General features: G+C 35.3%; 2 long non-coding RNA genes across 2 annotated transcripts in view; one reads left to right on the forward strand and one right to left on the reverse strand.

Moving 5' to 3' along the window:
• The first annotated feature begins 1,195 nt into the window (after positions 1-1,195).
• On the forward strand, positions 1,196-5,276 carry LOC123379367. Its single transcript, XR_006583754.1, has 3 exons — positions 1,196-1,296; positions 2,498-2,665; positions 4,421-5,276. It is a non-coding gene; the product is annotated as an uncharacterized LOC123379367 (long non-coding RNA).
• A 2,676-nt stretch (positions 5,277-7,952) lies between these two features.
• The window catches only part of LOC123379668, a 33,538-nt gene continuing 21,560 nt past the window's right edge, over positions 7,953-19,930 (reverse strand). The window contains exons 3-4 of the long non-coding RNA XR_006584426.1: positions 14,102-14,188; positions 7,953-8,206 (exon numbers count right to left, since the gene is read on the reverse strand). This is a non-coding gene — a long non-coding RNA (uncharacterized LOC123379668). The remainder of the gene's footprint in view (positions 8,207-14,101; positions 14,189-19,930) is intronic.

The raw sequence follows: 19,930 nt of genomic DNA on the forward strand, positions 1-19,930 counted from the left end.
GAAGGAAGGAAGGAAGGGAGGGAGGGAAGGAGGGAAAGAAAAAAAGGTCATAGCCTGAAAATCATTTTAAAATAATGCTTGAGAATAAATTACTAGAATTTGTGCTTAGTATTTCAATTATTGATTTTAACCCAATGAATGGAACAGATTTTTTAAATGAGAGGCTTTTCTACTTCTTTAGTTAAGGTATTAAGGGATATTTACATGGAAAATTGTGTATTTACAAAATTTATCTTCTAGCAGAGTGTTATCTATTGCTCATTTAATATAAAACACTGAAAAATAAGATATTTTCCACTAAAAAAGGAAAATATCTTAAATCAATATTTTACTTTCTAAATTTTGAAATCAGAATTTATAGGAGTATCTTCAAGTATTATTTACACTGATTTTACCTCATTATACTTTTTCTCTTTTCAAATTGTACAACACATCTTTATATCTGGCATATACATACATACATACATACATATATATGTATATATATTTAATGTTATATGTATAATATTTAATGTTACTGGCATTTAGGATTAAATTGTAGGCAATAAAGACAAATCAAAACTGAATACATATTGCAAACTAATATTTTTAAAAATGTTAACTTTGTCCTTATAGATATAGACATTTGATATAGACATATATATATAAAGATACAGATATTTGTCAATATTGCTAAACAAATCATAAGAGAGCCAATCGGCTCTCTAATGCATAGGAAGATATTCAAAGCTTTATGGTGGTTTGCGATATTATAGATCAGTATGATGTCTACTGACCCAGATGTTTGGTAAGAAGTTATATTAATTGTACATGGATTTAGGTTTTTTTCCCCCAATCATCTGTCCAATTAACAGAAACCATAAATGTAGTTTTAAAAGTTGCCAAAATATATTCACTACATATAAAATTTACTATCGCATTTAACACATAACACATTCTTTTAAGCTCCAACTATTAAAACACACTTAAAAAGATTAAGTGTATATTTAAGCTTGATTAATTTAATTATTAACTTTGCTTTATCTAAGAACTTCAGAAACCTACATATGCATCCCTAAAAACATTCACACTAGTTGAGCTACAATATATCTTATATAGACTAATGCATTAAAATTAAAGGTTTGTCAGCTTTATATTCTAACTTGCTTGTCAGTATATTGTTACATCATTACATTCTTAACAGTTTTGAGAGAGGGGAAGAATGTACATATAAAGGATCATAAGAATGCAGTTTTAAACAGGCAGGTGGGGGTGAGAAGTATTAAAAATTCAAAAGAAGTTTTAAAATAAAGCAAGGTATTATAAAGTTTGTATAACTTTATTTTTTTAAGTTTATTTATTTATTTTGAGAGAGAGAGAGAGAGAGAGAGCATGAGCAGGGGAGGGACAGAGAGAGAGAGAGAGAGAGAGAGAGAGAGAGAGAGAGAGAGAGAATCCTAAGCAGCCTCCATGCTATCAGTGCAGCCTGAAGTGAAGCTCAGTCTCACAAACCATGAGCTAATGACCTTAGCTGAGATTAACAGTCAGATGCCCAACAGACTGAGCCCCAAGTTTGTAAAACTTGAGATAATCTAAGTTAAAGCAAAAATAAAACCAGTGTTTTAAAGGTATGGCTACAATCAGTAGGATCTCTTTGGGGTAAGAAAACAGTAAATACCACAAAATTTGAAAATTTTCCTATCCAAATATGTTTATCTTCATATACTCCACTTTCCAGGTTAGATTAATTCAAATTTAAGGTTTGCCATGAATTTAATAACTTTTATATTAAAGTCTGAAGATGAAAAGCAAAACCTTCTCTTTTATAAAGATTGCTTCGAGTAAAACATTTCTGAAAAAATTGATAAAATCAACTGGTATAAAGTAATATTCCAAAGGTGTAAATGACTTCCATGCCAGGAATGATTTTAAAAGTCATATCAGGACTTTAGGAATATACTTCTATAGCTTGGACAGAAATCTTTTTAAAGATATGTTCCATAATTTTTAAGTTTGAAAGATTTTTAAAAAGTTGGGTGGGTAAGAATAATTTAGTTCTTCCTCAACAAAGTTTTCATATATTCATAGGTGCTTATATTATTAATTGTGTTAGCATGTTATGGCATTAAAGAATGAACACATCAGATATTCTTCAGAATACATGAATGTAAAACATTAGGAAACATAAGGGATTCATAGAAAAGGATCCAGTGAAATTATCACCATATCTATATGACTATAGAACCATAGTCATATCCTCCAGCGTGCTTGTTCACAAGTATGTCTGTGTGGGGGAGAGAGCTGCACTGAAGACTTCAGTGACCATACTCTTGGATGAGACATACATGGCCTCTGACAAATTTGGTTCCATTTTAGATCATTCAAGACAAAGGGAGTGGTATTAGTAAGAGACTGTCTACTGACAGGCTCCGTGTCTACAACATTACTCCAATACTGTTACAAGCCATTTAAATCAAATTACATGCGTCAATCTAACGAGCTACTTTATTTTTTACAGAAACATATGTTTAGAGCCAAAACAACGAAAGAGCAAAGTTTGATCGTAGTTTTCAGGTGGGTAGGTATCAGCCTGAAAAACCAAGATGGTCACATGTTCCACTTTATATTTTTAATTTGGAGAAACTGGAAACTTCGTGGTGAATAGGTGGAACATAATTTACATTTCGTAAGTTATCTTTTTAATTTTGGCTATCAGTCTGTATCTGCTCAATATGAGTGGATCTATTTATTTGGTGAAAAACCAATGCCAAACTGATCATCTGCCAAACGGGTAAAAAGTAAATGTTTCATTTCATTATCTCAAACTAGAGAAACAATGTGGCTATACCTATTTGCTGCTGGCCATAGATGAAAATAGGAAAAATATTCAAACAATTGCCTACCTTTTGAAAATACCTAAATATCTGACAGGAGTAACTAGTTCTTATTTCTAAATACAAAGGTATAACAAAAAGATACGCTAAAAATTATTTTTTCATATTTTATTAAAATTAAAATCTGTTAATCTACATTAAACAAATTGAAAAAAAAACCTCACATTTTTAATCCATTTGATGATAACTTACTATTTTTAAAATTTCTCTTTCTTATTTTTCCCCTTATTTTTATGTACTGGATTGCATTTTAGACTCCTTAAAAACTTTGATTTCTTGTTGATTAAGCTAATTTCAATTAAGCTAATTTTAAACTATTTTAAGCCGAAGCCGATGTACTTCCTGTATTTTCATTTAATATCACCCATATTTATATCTACATATTTTTCCCTATTTTCTGGGAATGTACAACTATACCATAGATAACAAGTTCAAAGAAAATTCACAATTACAACTAGAGTATACATATTTAAATTTCGACATGTGCCTACAAAAAAAAGAATCATTTTGATTTTATTTCTACCAAAGTGTGGGTGTATCAAGTTATTATATATGCTTGGTCTAAGTCATTGAAATAAAATACATTTATCTAACTTGCTGTACTAGTTTTTATCTTTTGTTTCTGTTTTGCAGTATTTTTTGTTTTTATTGTTGTTAATAGGTAGCCTCTAAAAGCTACCTAGTTTTGTTTTGTTTTTCAAACTTTTGAGCAACTTCTACTCGTTACATATATAAGGGGATTTTTAGTAAAGCTGACAAATCTTTTCATGTTGGTTTTCTAAATGCAGATATATGAGCTATCATTCAATTCACAAATTCAGAAAAAAAAATCTATTTCCTAGATTTAATCAAGATGCCTAAAACTGAAAGTTACATTTCGTTTATCTTATTTCTTTGGGTTTGGGCAATATCTTGCAAATTAGTTTGTGATAGCAGAACTCTAAAATAGGTATCCCTTCATGCCTATCTACTGACTTCCTGACTTGTGTCTACAGTCAGCCATGGGGGTAAACACAACATATTATTCTTAAATACTTTTGTGAATGTTAACAAAATGAAATAGGGCATTGCTCCAAAGGAAGGGAGGAGAAAGAAAGAAAAAGACCTTCTCTATAATGCTGCTAGCAAGGCTTTATCTTTATGACACTAACGATAATCCCTTGTGTAATTAACTGTAGAGTGGTTATGCATGCCGCACGCAGCCCATGACAAGCCTCATAGAAAATACATCAGTATTAGCCACAGGTGAATTCGTTTAGAAAGATTAATGCCTGCACCTGAATTTTAATGTCTGAAAAGGGATGGAACACTGAATCCTTAATTAAAAAGTTGAATGACTGGTATGGTTTGTTTAACATCACAAATTTCAACGGGAGGGTTTTGTATTCAAATGAAGTATGCAAAAGGAAACTTTCCTTAGAAAGTGGTGAAGTAAGGGTGAAAAGCAAAAATGTTTTATGTGCTTTACTTTATGTAAATCGATACATGGATCAGTTGCTTTGATATGGATCAAATGTGGTGTAATTATGGCTCTTTTCTGTTTACAGTGAATGTGAAGCAAAGAATTCTTACAGAACATGAGCTGGCATTACCCTCAAACCAAGAGAAAGTTTGAGTAGGGGAGAAGTAAAACCGACAAGTAATCTTATTCTTTCCTTAATGGGAAGCCGTTTCTTCTTCATTATTATTTTACAAAGTTTTTTTAATGAAGAGAAAGTAACCTTGAAAAACAACTTGGCAATGCCATTCCCAGTAGAGTTTTAACTCAGCTTTGCGAACTCGTTTACGGAGTATGTTAAAGCTTGTCACAGACAGAAGATTTTTCAATGACAATTTTAATCTTCCTTTTAAGGATTTAGGAGGGGGCCAGAGGAAGGATGACGTGGGCATGCTTCTATCTAGAAGAGAAGGAAACGACTCCGACTAATCATTTGTCCTTCGGGTAATAGTCAAAAGCAGATGTCTTAAGCAAGAGTGACCCAAAATAGTAATTATTTTGGCCACTGTGCTTACAATTTTAAAGTTATTATTTTCCAATTAATCACAGAAACAGTTAACATTTGGAAGTGTCAACAAAATCCAATATAGAAAAAAAAGAGAGAAGAAGAAAGTACACAAGGAAAAGAATTACATAATATCCTTGATCTATCCAGAGTCGAGAATTGACATATTTAATGTAAATGCAAAACCAGACCACTTTTTCTTTAAAACAAACAAAAAACAAAAAACAAAAAACAAAGCAAAAAACTTAGTTTTATGGTCAGAATGTAGAGTTTTAAAAAAAGAAACCAAGAATATATCTGGTAGCTTTGTACTAACACAGTTTATACAATTGTCTGCATTTTCTGTTTGTTCTCTTCTTGAGATGGGAATTCTATTGAATTTTTACTCTAACACATATCAAAGCACATGTAAAATTCCTTTGCCTTTTTATTTTCTAGGTCAGAATGCTGCTCACATCCATGGCAAAGTAGATTTTGATGCTCCTTAGCTTCACACATTGCCTGCTGCACTACTTTTTTTCTGCCAAGTAAAAGCATGGCTTTTAGTTCTGTCCGCTTTCCAAGGGAACACATTTTTAATGAAATGTCATTTAGGAGTATTTGTTACTTCCTGTAAAAGCTTCTTTCATGGTTTTGTGTGTGTGTGTGAAGAAGAAAAAAAAAACAGCCTCTTAAAATGTTGTAGTTGTAACTGTTCCCAGTATTCAGAACACTAGAGAGGGAAAAAGAGAAACTCCAGTTCTCACAGATGTATCAGATGTTTTTAATAATGGATTGAAAAAGCATGTGTTCCGTATATGGCTAGCGCCTCTGAGATGATTATAAAGCAAGTTTATCACTGCCGATTTCCATTAGTTATAATTACCTGTGCCATAGGGTGAGACAATGTTATTGGCACAAAAAGTATAAATATTTTTCAGAGACTGGATTTAGTTTTAAAGTAAACATTGACATCTTAGCATAAAGCCAAAACTGAAATGTAAAGAAATGCTAATGCTTTGGCAGCTCTTGTCTGTTGAATTCAGTTAATCCATTAGGAGTCAATCTGTGGGATAAGGTTTGAGGAGGCTTAAGGATCAGTATTGTTAATACCAGTTAAAATAATTTACAAAGGTGTCCATTAAATCTGTCAGCAAAGTGTTGACGGACAAAAATAGGTTGAGTCTGGATCCGCCCAGAGCTATTCACATTAAATGCCAGTTAATAATGTCTGTTATAATTTTAGTAAGTAAATGTCTGAAAGTTCAGTATTAGAGCTTTCTCTCTGTTATGTACCTAAATCTCTTTCCAAACTTATTTAAATCCTCGTCAGTAAAAGTTAAGCATAGTCTCAATGGGTTCATAAGCATTGCTGGGAGAGTCCTTGTAATTTTCTCAAACTCCAGGGGGTTATGTTCACTCCTAAACCAATTAAATAAGAAAGAATAAGCAAATTTCAAATGTAACAAAAATTAAAGGATTAAAACAAAAAAAAAATTTAAGTCACATAAAACAATCATTGAGAGAGATTGTTAAAGAGGAAAAAGTGCTGTGATTCTCTGAGATATTGGACCAAAATGTCAAATTGGACTAAAACTCATATTCATAAGTAAGCATACTATATATATATATATATATATATATACACACATGTATATACATATACATGTATAAATACACATATATATGTATATATGTATATATACATATATATGTATATACATGTATATACATATATGTATATATGTATATATATGTATATATGTGTATATATATGTATATATGTATATATATAAATACATATATAAATACATATATATATGTATTTTCTTCTAAAGATTCTAAATTTACTAGGTCCTGCTAACTCTGAAAGGTAGAATACAACTCTCATGATGTGTGATAAACCCTCACCTCTGAGGCATCTTACCCTGTTCATAAACCTGCCACATGTAATGCCTTAGTAGACAGAATATGAACCACTTTCCTTGCTGAATGAAGGGATAATATGTTTATATGTGAGTCTCCCTCCCTCTCTCTCTTCCTCAAGAGCAACACAAATTTTTGACATTGAATCCCAGTATATACTCTACTAGTAAACATAGTTTAGAGCTCTTGAAATATATTGTAGTTTAACTGGAAGGAATACTTATATATTTTGATGAAATGATTTTAACATACATTTATATATATATATAGTTTACATTTACATACATTTATATATATTTATATATATTTATATACATACATTTATATATATATAGTATAACCTATATGGCTAGTTAGTTATTAATAATATAGTATAATTACAGCAAAATTGTTACTATCTGAGAAATGAGAATGACACTAGGATGCCAATACTAATATGTATTGATTATTTATTATATGACAGTCACTATATTACAGGCTTTAAATGTTATCTCATTTTGACCTGAAAATATGTTTGTGAGAATTATCATATTTTTAAAAAAAATTTTAATGTTTATTTATTTTTGAGACAATGCGAGAGACAGAGTGCAAGCAGCGGAGGGGCAGACAGAGGGAGACACAGAATCTGAGGCGGGCTCCAGGCTCTGAGCTGTCAGCCCAGAGCCCGATGCAAGGCTCGAACTCACGAACCGTGAGTTCATGACCTGAGCCGAAGTCGGACGCTTAACCGACTGAGCCACTCAGGTGCCCCGAGAAGTGTCATATGAAGTACATTTTGTAGATAGAAAACTGAGGGGACGGCTACTGTAGGCTCAACGCACTACGTTGTGCTAAAAACACAAAGACTTTTTCTTTTAATTTGCCATTTCTCTGCCCACTCTATTTAACTCTCTATCATTGCTAAATTAAGAGCTACCCAGTTTTCATTCTACAATTCTAGAATGTTTGTCCTGGAGTTTGTTTAAAGATTTGTTACCCAACTTGTAGACAGTCCTATGACAGCAAATGCATAAATGAACAATTGCAGAAAACTGTAACTGCTTTCTGGTCCTGACTGGGATAGAATTGGATGTATCACATACTTATAAACCATCCTGAGAGGGCTGCACCTAGGGGATAGCAGTAGATATAGGCAACATTTATGGAAATGCAAGCACTGAGTAAGGCAATCCACTAATACCTATTTTATTTAAGAGCACATATAAAGTTTTCTGTTCCTTTGGTTTGGGTTGGAGGTTTCATTAAGTAGACAGGATACACATTTCATTTTCTGTCAAGCTTTCTTTAGGTTCCATTCACTACAAGGCTGAAGTCTTCAGAGAACCAGGAAAACATACAAATGACACTTTTCTTCTTGTGGGGGGATTCCTTTGCATTACATACTTTTCTGTAATTACATACATATCCTTTGCATTACATACATATCTGTAAAATAAAAAGCATTTACTGGTTAAGAAATAAAACACATGGGGCGCCTGGGTGGCGCAGTCGGTTAAGCGTCCGACTTCAGCCAGGTCACGATCTCGCGGTCCATGAGTTCGAGCCCCGCATCGGGCTCTGGGCTGATGGCTCGGAGCCTGGAGCCTGCTTCCGATTCTGTGTCTCCCTCTCTCTCTTCCCCTCCCCCATTCATGCTCTGTCTCTCTCTGTCCCAAAAATAAATAAAAACGTTGAAAAAAAATTTTTAAAAAAAGAAATAAAACACATAATATTTTTTACACATTAAAAGCTTAAGATACGACAGTAAAATTCACTTGCAGAATCCAAGTAGTGGGTATATGGGTGTTTACAATACTTTCTACTTTTCTGGATGTTTAAAAACTTTCATAATAAAATGTTGAGTGGGGGAAGCTTTAGATATAATTAAATACAGTCTAAAATCATACATCAAACTACTAACAGTAGTTATTGCTATGAGACTTTCCGTTCCTCTGAATTTTTCTATTTTGTGCAAAAGCTTGTGCTATCTATTAGGGGAGGTTATTTCTATTTTATATGTAAAATAAAATTTGTAGAAAAAAGTTATCAGTGAAACAGAAACTGGATCACTGAACCGCTTTAAAATTCTGTTTCCCTTTGATGGAGAGTGAAAAGAAAAATAATGTCACTGATGTTGGAAAGGTTCTTTCTTCCCATGTGTTGTGCCAGAGGAATTACCTTTTAAATTTCATTAGGATCCACACAATAGAAAAGTCAAAGAGCAACCACAAATAGAGTATGTTGACACTCTATTATGTGCAGTATCTTGTTGGATATTTTATATATTTATGTATAAGTATTTTATATTATGTATGCTTATGATGTTTCCCTATCTTCAAATCGCATATGAATTAGTTGAGGAGACAAAACTAACATATTAAAGAAAAGAAATTTGTAAATGAAACTCTCAAACAGAAATTCAGAGAAAGGGATTTGAATGGAGTAGTTAGACAAAATTAATGTATTGGAAGAAACTACAGGGAAGAGTCTGGGAACTCAAAAATCTTTCCAAACATGTAGATTAGTCATTTACACACACACACACACACACACACACACACACACACACACACACACGCATCAGGATCATGCTGCATAAGCAATTTTAACCGAGTTTTTCTATAAATATATAACATGAAAACTTGCGCTTATTAACTATTCTTAAAGCTATGACTTTTAATTGTCGCCTGAAGTTCAGTCATGTGGGCATATCATATCCAATTTCATTAATGTTTATTTTGTGGATGGCTGTGTTTGGTCAGCAATTAGCTAGTATTCTAAATAATGTTGTAAAATATTCTTGGATTGAATATTTTGATATTTTTGCATAGATAAATCTACTGCTCTTTTCATTTATTTTTGTTTCTTCCTTTTCTTTTATCTTTGGGGTCTGGGATAATGGATGATTTTTATGCCAAAGATGAGATCTAGCAACAGGTGCTCTGAGTTGGGGAAAAGTCACATATGAAAATCAATTTCTATAAAAGATCAAACGGTGAACAAATTCCTCATTTTATATGAATGGTTTCCCCTAAGTTCTCTAACTACAGATGTGCTTAAAGTGTATTTGTATTCATAGCATTTTAATGTATACGTCATAGTACCCACAATTTTGTTAAGATGTATGTTGAGTTTATTTCGTTATAATTTAGACAAACTTTTCTAAAAGTGAAATTAATTGGTACAAATACCATAAACTTTCCTTTTAAGTACTTTTTAAGCTGATTTTGTTAAGAATGAGCTTCAGTATATTTTATATCAACATCATGCTGAAATTATTTTAATTCCATCCACAAGCTAAACTATTTGTCTCCAGCATATCAGAAATTCCGGTGTTAAGATTTTATTGAAAAATAAGTTATTCTTACAACGCAGAGATGAAGTATTTCCAGGGTGAAAATGTGGTACTGCTGCTTTCTCCGGCAGTGTGCGTATTCCATTTTCTTTAAAGATTTAATATTTTTCCAAACGTAGCTGTATGAAAAAGCTAAAGTACAGCATTTCCTGTGGAACCATTTGTCATTTACCTACATTCACTGTGTTTACTGTCCTCCGAGTATTGCTAAACTTCACTTTTAATAGGAGAAAATAGGCCTTAAAAGGGAAGCAGTATTTTACTGCTGAGCAAGAAACTATTTGTATTCCTCTTTCCAAGCCTGCCCAGGAGCATGTAGAATGCCTCTTGACCAAAGGAGATGGTATGAATATTCATGTGCTTTATGAATCACAGAGCTGAGGCCGTATGGTTTTCCCATTTATCAATTACTGGTTTAGGATTACCCAGGCGAAGAGTTGAACTGATTAACAACGCTCTTTTTGTTTGCTCCGTGTTGAGGTGAAACAGCCCGGTGACGACTGTATTATTTCTTGCCTCTTCAGCTGTCCACACTTGTGCAGGAAGCTTAACATCCTGTCAGGTTTCATCATGCAGCCTCTTTATTACCACGTTGCGAGAATTTGTGTAGTTGTAAATCAGAATAACTTTTTAAAGTTTCATTTCTCATTGCGGGAAAGACGCCATGGTTGCTATGGCTAAGGAGCATGGCTAATCGTGCCCATCATAAGGGAGCTCAGGTATGCTTGGCATCTGACTGGAAAATTAAAGTTGTAAAAGTTAATGCCACAAGCAGTTGAGAAAAGCAGCTGCAGTGAGAACCTGACTGTCATAGAGAAGTTGGAATCATGCAGACAAGCTCACCTTGGTTGATTAAGATAGCATGTTTGTGTTGGTCTTGATTTACGTCCGTTGGTGTTTTTTCCCTCTGACCTTCTATCTTAGTTCCTATTTAAACTCCCACTCCGAGACTTCTGCTAGGACTACTGATACTGTTAGTAAAATTAGAAAAAAAAATAAATAAAACTGAATCCTTTAGTGGTTTGAGAATGCTGTTCAGAAACTTTAAATCCTAAACTCTTCAAAAAAGAAATGAGTCATTGGTAACCTAGAGGCTTGATCCTCCTCTCCTCTCTACCCACCCCCCAACCCTCATTGCCCCCACCTCGCCTTCCCCCCACCCGCCTTCATGTTTACTTTCATTAGTATGCATTGGTTTGGTTTAATTGGGTAGTGTGAAAATAGTCAAAGCCTGAAGGGGCTTTCTTGATGCTGAAGTAGCGATTTCTTTTCCAAGAGAACAATGAACCTGCTCATCCAGTATTTAGCAGCTTAGATTTAAATTCAAACTTTTCTTTTTTGCCCTGTTCCGTATCGATTCCCACTTTATCCCTCTTTTTCTGTTTCTTTGTGGTTTCATGTGCTATCTCTGACTAGGGTCATCTGTTTCCATCTGTGTGTATATAAACATCCCAAGCTTTCTTCTCTTCTTCAGTGACAGGCAGCCAGTCTTAAATCTGTCGAAGACTGTTTTTTAGACCATCTGAATTATTTCTCAGATTCCTTTAGTATTGTAAATATGAAGGAAATCAGGCAGTCGCTCCAATCCACTGAAGAGTCCAGTGCAGTCTGAATTTGCTGTCATCTGTTCTTTTTTCATGTACACAACCTTTACTGCTAACCTATTTGAAAAGGAGCCAGGGAGAAGAGAGAAACTGCCCTACACTTTAGTTGTGTAGAGCTAATACCTTTGCTCTAGTGTGAGAGAATTTAATTTTCTCTGTGAATCTGGAACTGCACAAGAGGCAAGTTATCACCTTCCAGCACTTAAGAATACCCCATGCTGACCTAGAGTCTCTGAGTGATTGAATCACTTTCCCCTACAAAAACAAACCTGATACCAAAATCAAACAAACAAACAAGCAAACAAACCTTCATATTTTAAGTAGATTTAAAAGAAGTCTATAGTGTAGGAAAACAAAACTCTTTTTTTTTTCCCTCTTTGGAAAACAAATCCATTTGCCACGTAGGACTGTATAGCATCAAGACAGAGTCAGGGCTGTTGAATTTCTTCTCTCAGATCCAAGCATATCATTCTACATAGAATAGGAGACTTTGGCTGTCTGGGATTCTGAAAATTCCGTTTGTGAAGCAAGGAACAGTGTCAAGTTCTTTGTTCAACATTCTGAACACCAAGTCTCACACTGTGAATTCCGTTTTCTGGTTTCTAAATCCTGAGTGGTTGAATGCAATATGTATGTGGAATGAAGATTAGAAAGATTGTCTGTATAAGTTCTTACTCCTTCTAAGGTGTTTATTTTTTGAGTGTGACTTAAGTATATCCATGCTCATTTTTTTTCTGACGAGTGAGTTCAATTCTTTGGTTTGCGTTTTATCAAATATACTTTTGACATTATGTACAGTCTAAGGTTCTAACACTGCATATCATTTCTGATTTAAATTTAGTGTCTTCTAGATCATGATATGACTGAAGGAAGATTATGGATTTATTAACAAAATAGTGAATAAAACACAGGCATAGATCAATGAACATGCAAGAAAGAGAAAACCGACAGTCTTCAATGTCGAGTTTGTTTTTCGATAAGGTTGATCTCTCACTTATTCCAGTGCTCTCCTTCCTCATACACTTTTCTCTTCAAGTCATTTCTCATCCATATTATACTATGCGCATAAAAAATATCAAAGGCAGAATTTTATATTTCTACTTTGCCATTTTTATTTATTTAAATTTTTTTCACCATTTTATTTATTTTTGAGAGACTGAGAGAGAGAGAGCATGAGTAGGGGAAGGGCAGAGAGAGAGAGAGACAAAGAATCCCAAGCAGGCTCCAGGTTCTGAGTTGTCAGTGCAGAGCCTGACATGGGGCTTGAACCCATGAACCGGGAGATCATGACTTGAGCCAAAGTCAGACTCTTAACCGACTGAGCCACCAAGGTGCCCCAATATTTTCAAATGTTTATTTAATTACTTTGAGAGAAAGAGCACAAGCAGGGGAGGTGCAGAGAGAGGGAGAGAGAGAATCCCAAACAGGTTCCGCACTGTCAGCACAGAGCCCCCACGCAGGGCTTGAACTCACAAATTGTGAGATCATGACCTGAGCCGAAATCAAGAGTCGGACACTTAACTGACTGAGCCACATAGTGCCCCTACACTGCCAGTTTTATAATTCAAAATCTTACCAATTAAAGTTATTCATGCTGTTGTTCCGGCTGAAAAATAATGTATAAGGTGCTTACAATTTTCTGCATGGTGATTACAACTTCAGAGAAAGTTGCATTCGGCAAACAACGATGAAAAAAGTTGTCTTAAGACTTTTAAATTCACTAATAAGTGCACCTTACAGAGTAAACCATGGCAAATATAAAATCGACCTGAATCACAAAACCAAATATCTCTTTAAAAACGCAAATATATCATCTCTGTTTATATAAATGGATTATTAATCCCCCCTCCATTTTAAGTAGACTTTATTTTTTAAAGTAGTTTTAGGTTAAGAGCAAAACTGAGCAGAAAGTACACAGAGTTCCCATAGCCCCCTTCCCCCTACCCACTCACAGCCTCCCCCACTATCAACATTATACACTAGAGTGGTACATTTCTTGCAATTTACTTTTCTATTTGTTAGTGAAAAGAGACAACTCTTGGGTATTACATCCACTGATAATCTGGGTTAAAAAAATCCCATTTTAGCTCAGTTTCAAGCCTTGCTGAGGTGCATTATTCCAAGAGATGAATAATTCTTTGAGTGCTGCTAAATTTGTGACATTAAATGAGTTACTGAGGGTATACTGTGTTCAGTGCATGATACAGAGAGGATGCTAAAAGCAACAACTTGGAAAAGGTGCCAGGAAACACACTAGTTGGTTTTTAGATAGAAACTGAGTGCCTGGCCAGAGATGTGGCTGCAATACAGCCATGTGGATTGTGGATGCAATACAGCCATGTTGAGCCTTCTCCTCCTTCTGCTATCGGCAATTGCTTCTACCTGTGGGTGGACAAAATCCAGATGTAATCGGTCAACGCTCAATCCTGCTTTGTCAATCTGCTTCCAAGTGGGACTATTAAATGGAACCTGCACAGAGAAATTAAAATGAAATTGTATCATCTTAGGAAAAAATAAACCAGTTTTTAAGCCATATACAGATCTCAATATATGACAGCAACAAAATAAAGAGCATACGTAAGAGTGGAATGAAGCATGTGAAAGAGATGGTATTAGAGGTAATACATTCTTGGATAGCCTGGGTGTTTTCAGACTATCATGAGACTATAAACATGCTTTTTTGTTTGGGGGATCTAACAGCAATTCCAGTACGGATACCGATTCGGAACATTAAATACAGTGTGTTGCAAGAGCTTGCTAATGAATCTGCAGAATACCATCTATCTTGTTTGTTCATCCAGGTCTTGAATATTAAATAGGATAGCCTTAAAAACTTGGGTTCCATAAGCTTTCATTATATCGGAGACAGATATATATTTGAGTGAATCAAGACTATGAGCATTGATTCTATCAAAGAGTTCTGGGAACATTAACAGAAAAGATATTCTCATGACATCATGTCCCTCAACATAATGTGTGCATATACTCCATGTAGGCCATGTATATTTTATAAAATTATTGATGGGAAAAGAGATTCCTTTAAGGCTTTCCTCTTTAAATGGAGTCTCTCCACAATTGTCTTATCTTGTTGCTTTGAGGCTTTTCTAAGTGCTTGCTGGTTCATGGATCTAGTAAGCTTATCCACGAGCATCTTCATCAAGGATTGTCCTAAATCTTCAGCTAGTCCTCATTGTGATTGCTTCCAGTGGTCTTGCCTCTGTACACTTTCCCATCTTACCCTAGTCCCACAAACCATTTACAAATAATTGTTATTTAAGAGTTAATTAAGCACTCATAATATTCCTGCCTTGGAGGAAAATTGGCCGCACATTAGAAAAGCTGAAGCCGTCATTATTCTATTATAACATTTCTGATGGAGCTTTCAATTTCAAGGCCAACAGGGGCACCTGGGTGGCTCAGTCAGTTAAGCAACTGACTTTGGCTCATGTCATGATCTCACGGTTCATGGGTTCGAGCCCCGCATAAGGCTTTGTGCTGATAGCTCAGAGCCTGGAGCCTGCTTCGAATCTGTGTCCCTCTCCCTCTCTGTCTCTCCCCTTCCCTTGCTCACTCTCTGTCTCTCTTTGGCTTTCAAAAATAAATAAATGTTAATTTTTGTTTAATTGAAGGCCAATGGTAAAAAAAGCCCAAAATAAATTGTTGTTATTTTTTTTTACTTCCCAATACTACTTTCTTATCCATTGGGTGCCAGTGGTATTTAAGTCATTTCTTATAACAATCACTTACTTCTACCCATTTTTATCTTCATCATTTTTAACATTTTGGATAAAGAAGATCAACCTTATGTATCAACCCTAATACACAAAAGATGCTCTATGGTCATTTATTGTATGAATGAACAAGGAAAACTTTTCCATTTGGCTTTGGGGGTTTTCTTTTCACAAGTAAAGTATTTAATGAAATAAGTATGGAAAAGCATTACCAAATCCACATGTATACATACCACAAAATACTTGGACGTTAGTATTTATTTAAGCATTAGGGGTACTTTTTTTTCCTCCAGTGTTTACAAGACAGTAACAGGTCTTCTATATTGGCATAATGTTGTCAAAAACTACAAGACTGTAGATAAGAAAAGGGTGCCTTTTCTTCATAGCTGTGCTCTGACAGAAAGAAGGGATTGGTGGTTTCAATCTGTGCTACATAACTGAAGGCAGACAGTTACTTAGGGCTCATTACATGCGGTTTGAACGGCTAAGAATAGATATGTTCAAAGCATAGATATCAATGTCTTAAAAGCCATTCGTGGGATAGACAACAGCTTCTTCTTCAAGCCACTTAATTTTTTGTCTCAAAATTAATATTTCATTATTCCTTGGAGCACTTGACATGGTCTCTATGGTTTGAAGATGTACAGCAACCACCATACAAACTAATATTAAACTGTGTCTTTAAAACCCATCGAGAAGGTTTTGCAACTAAATGCTTTCGCACATAACTGCAGTAATTAACTGTGGGAGACAGATTTAATGCTGCGATGGTTTATTTTAACCAAGGACAAAGGTAGGCAGAGACAGGGCAGGAGAAGAAATGGCTACTGGGGGAAAGTAAAAAATTAAATAAATGTCAATGTTGCCCATGTCAGGAACAGTGGCTCCCTGCTACTTTCTGAACTATCATGTTCAAAGCTGTTGATTTAGGCTCCTGCTGGTAAACATGTTTTTTTATAACCTCAACTCATCCATATTTCACACAAGAGACTTCATAAAAGAGACAGATTTATAATTTTCTGTCACTGAATTCAAGATTACCAATTATTTCTTTATTGAAATTTTTTGCATCCTTTACTAGAATAGGTATTCATAGCTTTATAGACCTTTTCTTTTTTCTCAGTCACTCAATTTAGATTTATGAAGCTTAAGAGTTTTCTCCTGCAGCAACTCACAAAAACATTCTACTTCAAATTCACAGCGCCTCAATCAATGTAATTATTTCCAGGAACAAGCCACAGGTTTTAGAATTTATATGCTTTAATAATTCTATATTCTTGGATTATGACATGATTTTACATGAATGGAAAATAAGGATTTTTGAGGACAGAATATATGAGAATATTTAAAGATCGCTTTGTAGATTAATTGGACATTTATATTGAAAACTTTAACTTTTCTCTGTGTACGGTCCAAGATTTAAAACTTTCCAAACCATATCAATAGCATACTTTCAGAACACTAATTATGTTGATGTTTGCAGAAATGGCACAGAATTTCAACCCAAATAGCATACAGAGAAACTGTAATAATGGCGAGAGAAAAGTTTATGAAATGGGTGTAATCTTTTGACCCTGAGGGCTTAAGGGCATTGTCCACAAAAAGATGAACAACATGTTGGATCATCTTCTACCGGCACTACGTTCTGTCTTGTTGATAGAGTTTTGTCCCTGTTGCAGTTCTAAGAAGGGGTGGAATTTGTGGGGGTGTTACAACAACACGATCAGGCACAGGTCCTGTAGGATAGACTGAGAAATGGTGAGGACCTAGAGGAAAACTATCTAAAATATGTCTTGAGGACCCTGGCATTTCTTTTTTTTTTTTATTTTTTAAAATTAATTTTCTTTATTTTTCGAGAGGCAGAGAGAGACAGAGCGCATGTGGGGAAGGGGCAGAGAGAGAGGGAGACGGAGAATCTGAAGCAGGCCCCAGGCTCTGAGCTGTCAGCACAGAGCCTGATGTGGGACTCAGACTCATGAACTGTGAGATCATGACCTGAGTCGAAGTCGGACGCTCAACCGACTGAGCCACCCAGGCACCCCAACCCTGGCATTTCTTAGTCGGCCAAGAATGATGTTCTATTCAGCCTGAAGAGATGAGTGGTGATCCCAAAGGGAGAGAGTCGCAGACTTAGCCCATTCTTTGGCTTTTGAAGACTGGAAAAAAGAGCCCCCAACTCCAGCCAGACTCAGCAGCTCCCTCTCTAGGGGATATTTTCTTCTTTTCTTTCTTTCTTTCTTTCTTTTTCTTTCTTTCTTTCTTTTCTTTCTTTTTTCTTTCTTTCTTTCTTTCTTTCTTTCTTTCTTTCTTTCTTTCTTTCTTTCTTTCTTTCGACTTATTTATTTATCTCCAAGTTTTTATTTAAATTCCAGCTAGTTAACATACAGTGCAATATTAGTTTCTGGTGTCTATGTAGTGATTCATCACTTACATACAACACTCGGTGCTCATCCCAACAAGTGCCCTCCTTAATCCCCATTACCTGTTTAGCCCATTTCCCCCACCCACCTCCTCTCCAGCAACCTTCAGTTTGTTCTCTATAGTTGAGAGTCTGTTTCTCAGTTTGCCTCTCTTTACCACCCCCCACCCTATATTCATTTGTTTCTTAAATTCCACATGTGAGTGAAATCACATAGTATTTGTCTTTCTCTGACTGACCTATTTTGCTTAGCATAATATTCTCTAGCTCCATCCACATCATCGTAAATGACAAGATTTCTTTCTTTTTATGGCTGAGTAGTGTTCCATCAGATAAACCACATCTTCTTTACCCCATTTGTCAGTTGGTGGACATTTGGGCTTGTTCCATAGTTTGGCTATTGTTGATAATGCTGCCGTAAACATCAGGGTGTATGCACCCTTTCAAATTAGTATTTTTGTATCCTTTGGATAAATACTTAGTAGTGTAATTGCTGGATTGTAGGAGAGTTCTATTTTTAGCTTTTTGAGAACCTTCATACTCTTCTCCAGAGTGGCCACACCAGTTTGCATTCCCACCAATAGTGTAAGAAGGTTCCTCTTTCTCTAGGGCATACTTCCTAAGGAGCAGAGAGGAACCTGGATTTCATCCCTCCCGCCACCAGGCACCTGGAGCCAGCGTCCCTTGAACAGCCACATGTTACAGCCATTGATTAGGCTCCAGGCAATTCAACAGCAAGGGCATCTATAGAAAGTACGACCCCAAAACCTATTCTTTCCAGACGTCGCACCTGAAACACTCCCTTATGGACACCTTGGCTGGGTGCTCAATGCTCAGAATGGGAATGTTCAACAAAGGTTTGCAGAATAAATACATTAAATCTGCGGCTGAAAAGCCACAGATTACTACTACGAATTAAAATTATTTGGATCTAATATGTGTCTAGGTTAACACTGCTTATCTAAACTATGTATACATGTTTATAGTTGATGTAATCTTCATGTTGATCTTCACAGCAATCCTCTGAATAGACAGTGTCCGATATTTTAGTCCAAATTTTCATATTAAGAAGCAGTATAGTTCAGAGAGGTTAAGTGGCTTTCCTCAAGCTACACAGAAAGTTAGGTAGCACCACAAATGGAACTCATGTTCTGAATGTAGAAACAAGAGAGTGAAGACTGGAGATTCACATATGAGAAACAGAATAATTTGGATTTTGAGATTTTATGAAATGATGATTTTCAGCTAACGCTGAATACGGATAGATAGGAGAGTCCATGGAAACTATGGGAAGGTCTGTCACAGCTGTGTGAGTCATTCTTTTTCTAGTTTCCTTTATCTTTCAGACATTTTCCACATGTACAGTCACTTATACTACTCTTGTCACGTTTCCCAGTTTGTTTTGTTTGTCTGTGACTGTGCATGTTTGTCTGTGAGGGTGTGCGTATACTTTGATGCTGGATGCAGGAATAACCACCACCCCCTGAAGGGGGTCCAAAATAGGACCCAAGAATAAAGATTTAAAAAGAGATTTGGGGGGGGGAATTGCAAATAAAGATTATTATAAGAAAGTTCATAAATAATATTATAGAATCATTTCTGGGCCTCCTGGGTGGCTCAGTTGGTTGGGCATTAGACTTTGGTCATGATCTTGTGGTTTGTGAGTTTGAGCCCTGTGTTGGGCTCTGTGCTGACAGTTCAGAGCCTGGAGCCTGCTTGGGATTCTGTGTCTCCTCTGTCTGCCCCTCCCCTGTATGTACTCTGTCTCTGTCTCTCTCTCGAAAATAAATAAATGTTAAAAAAAAAAGAAAAAGAATCATTTCTGATTATTTTTACAGATAAGTATGTTTTCATGGAGCACTCTTCAAAAAAAAAAAGCAATGAGAGTCTCACATGTTAAGTCACTTCTCAAGTCAATTCGTTCACTTGTCTTTGTCCAGAATTTTTTAAATTACATGAAAATCCCAGGTTCAGTTAGGTAGCCATTAAGGCTACATGTTTTATTAAGATGTCAGGAAATGAAAGTCCTAAAACTTTTGAGATTCTAGAAGCAGTATAAGA

This window comes from Felis catus, chromosome C1, assembly GCF_018350175.1.
Source record: "Felis catus isolate Fca126 chromosome C1, F.catus_Fca126_mat1.0, whole genome shotgun sequence".
Lineage (NCBI taxonomy): Eukaryota > Metazoa > Chordata > Mammalia > Carnivora > Felidae > Felis > Felis catus.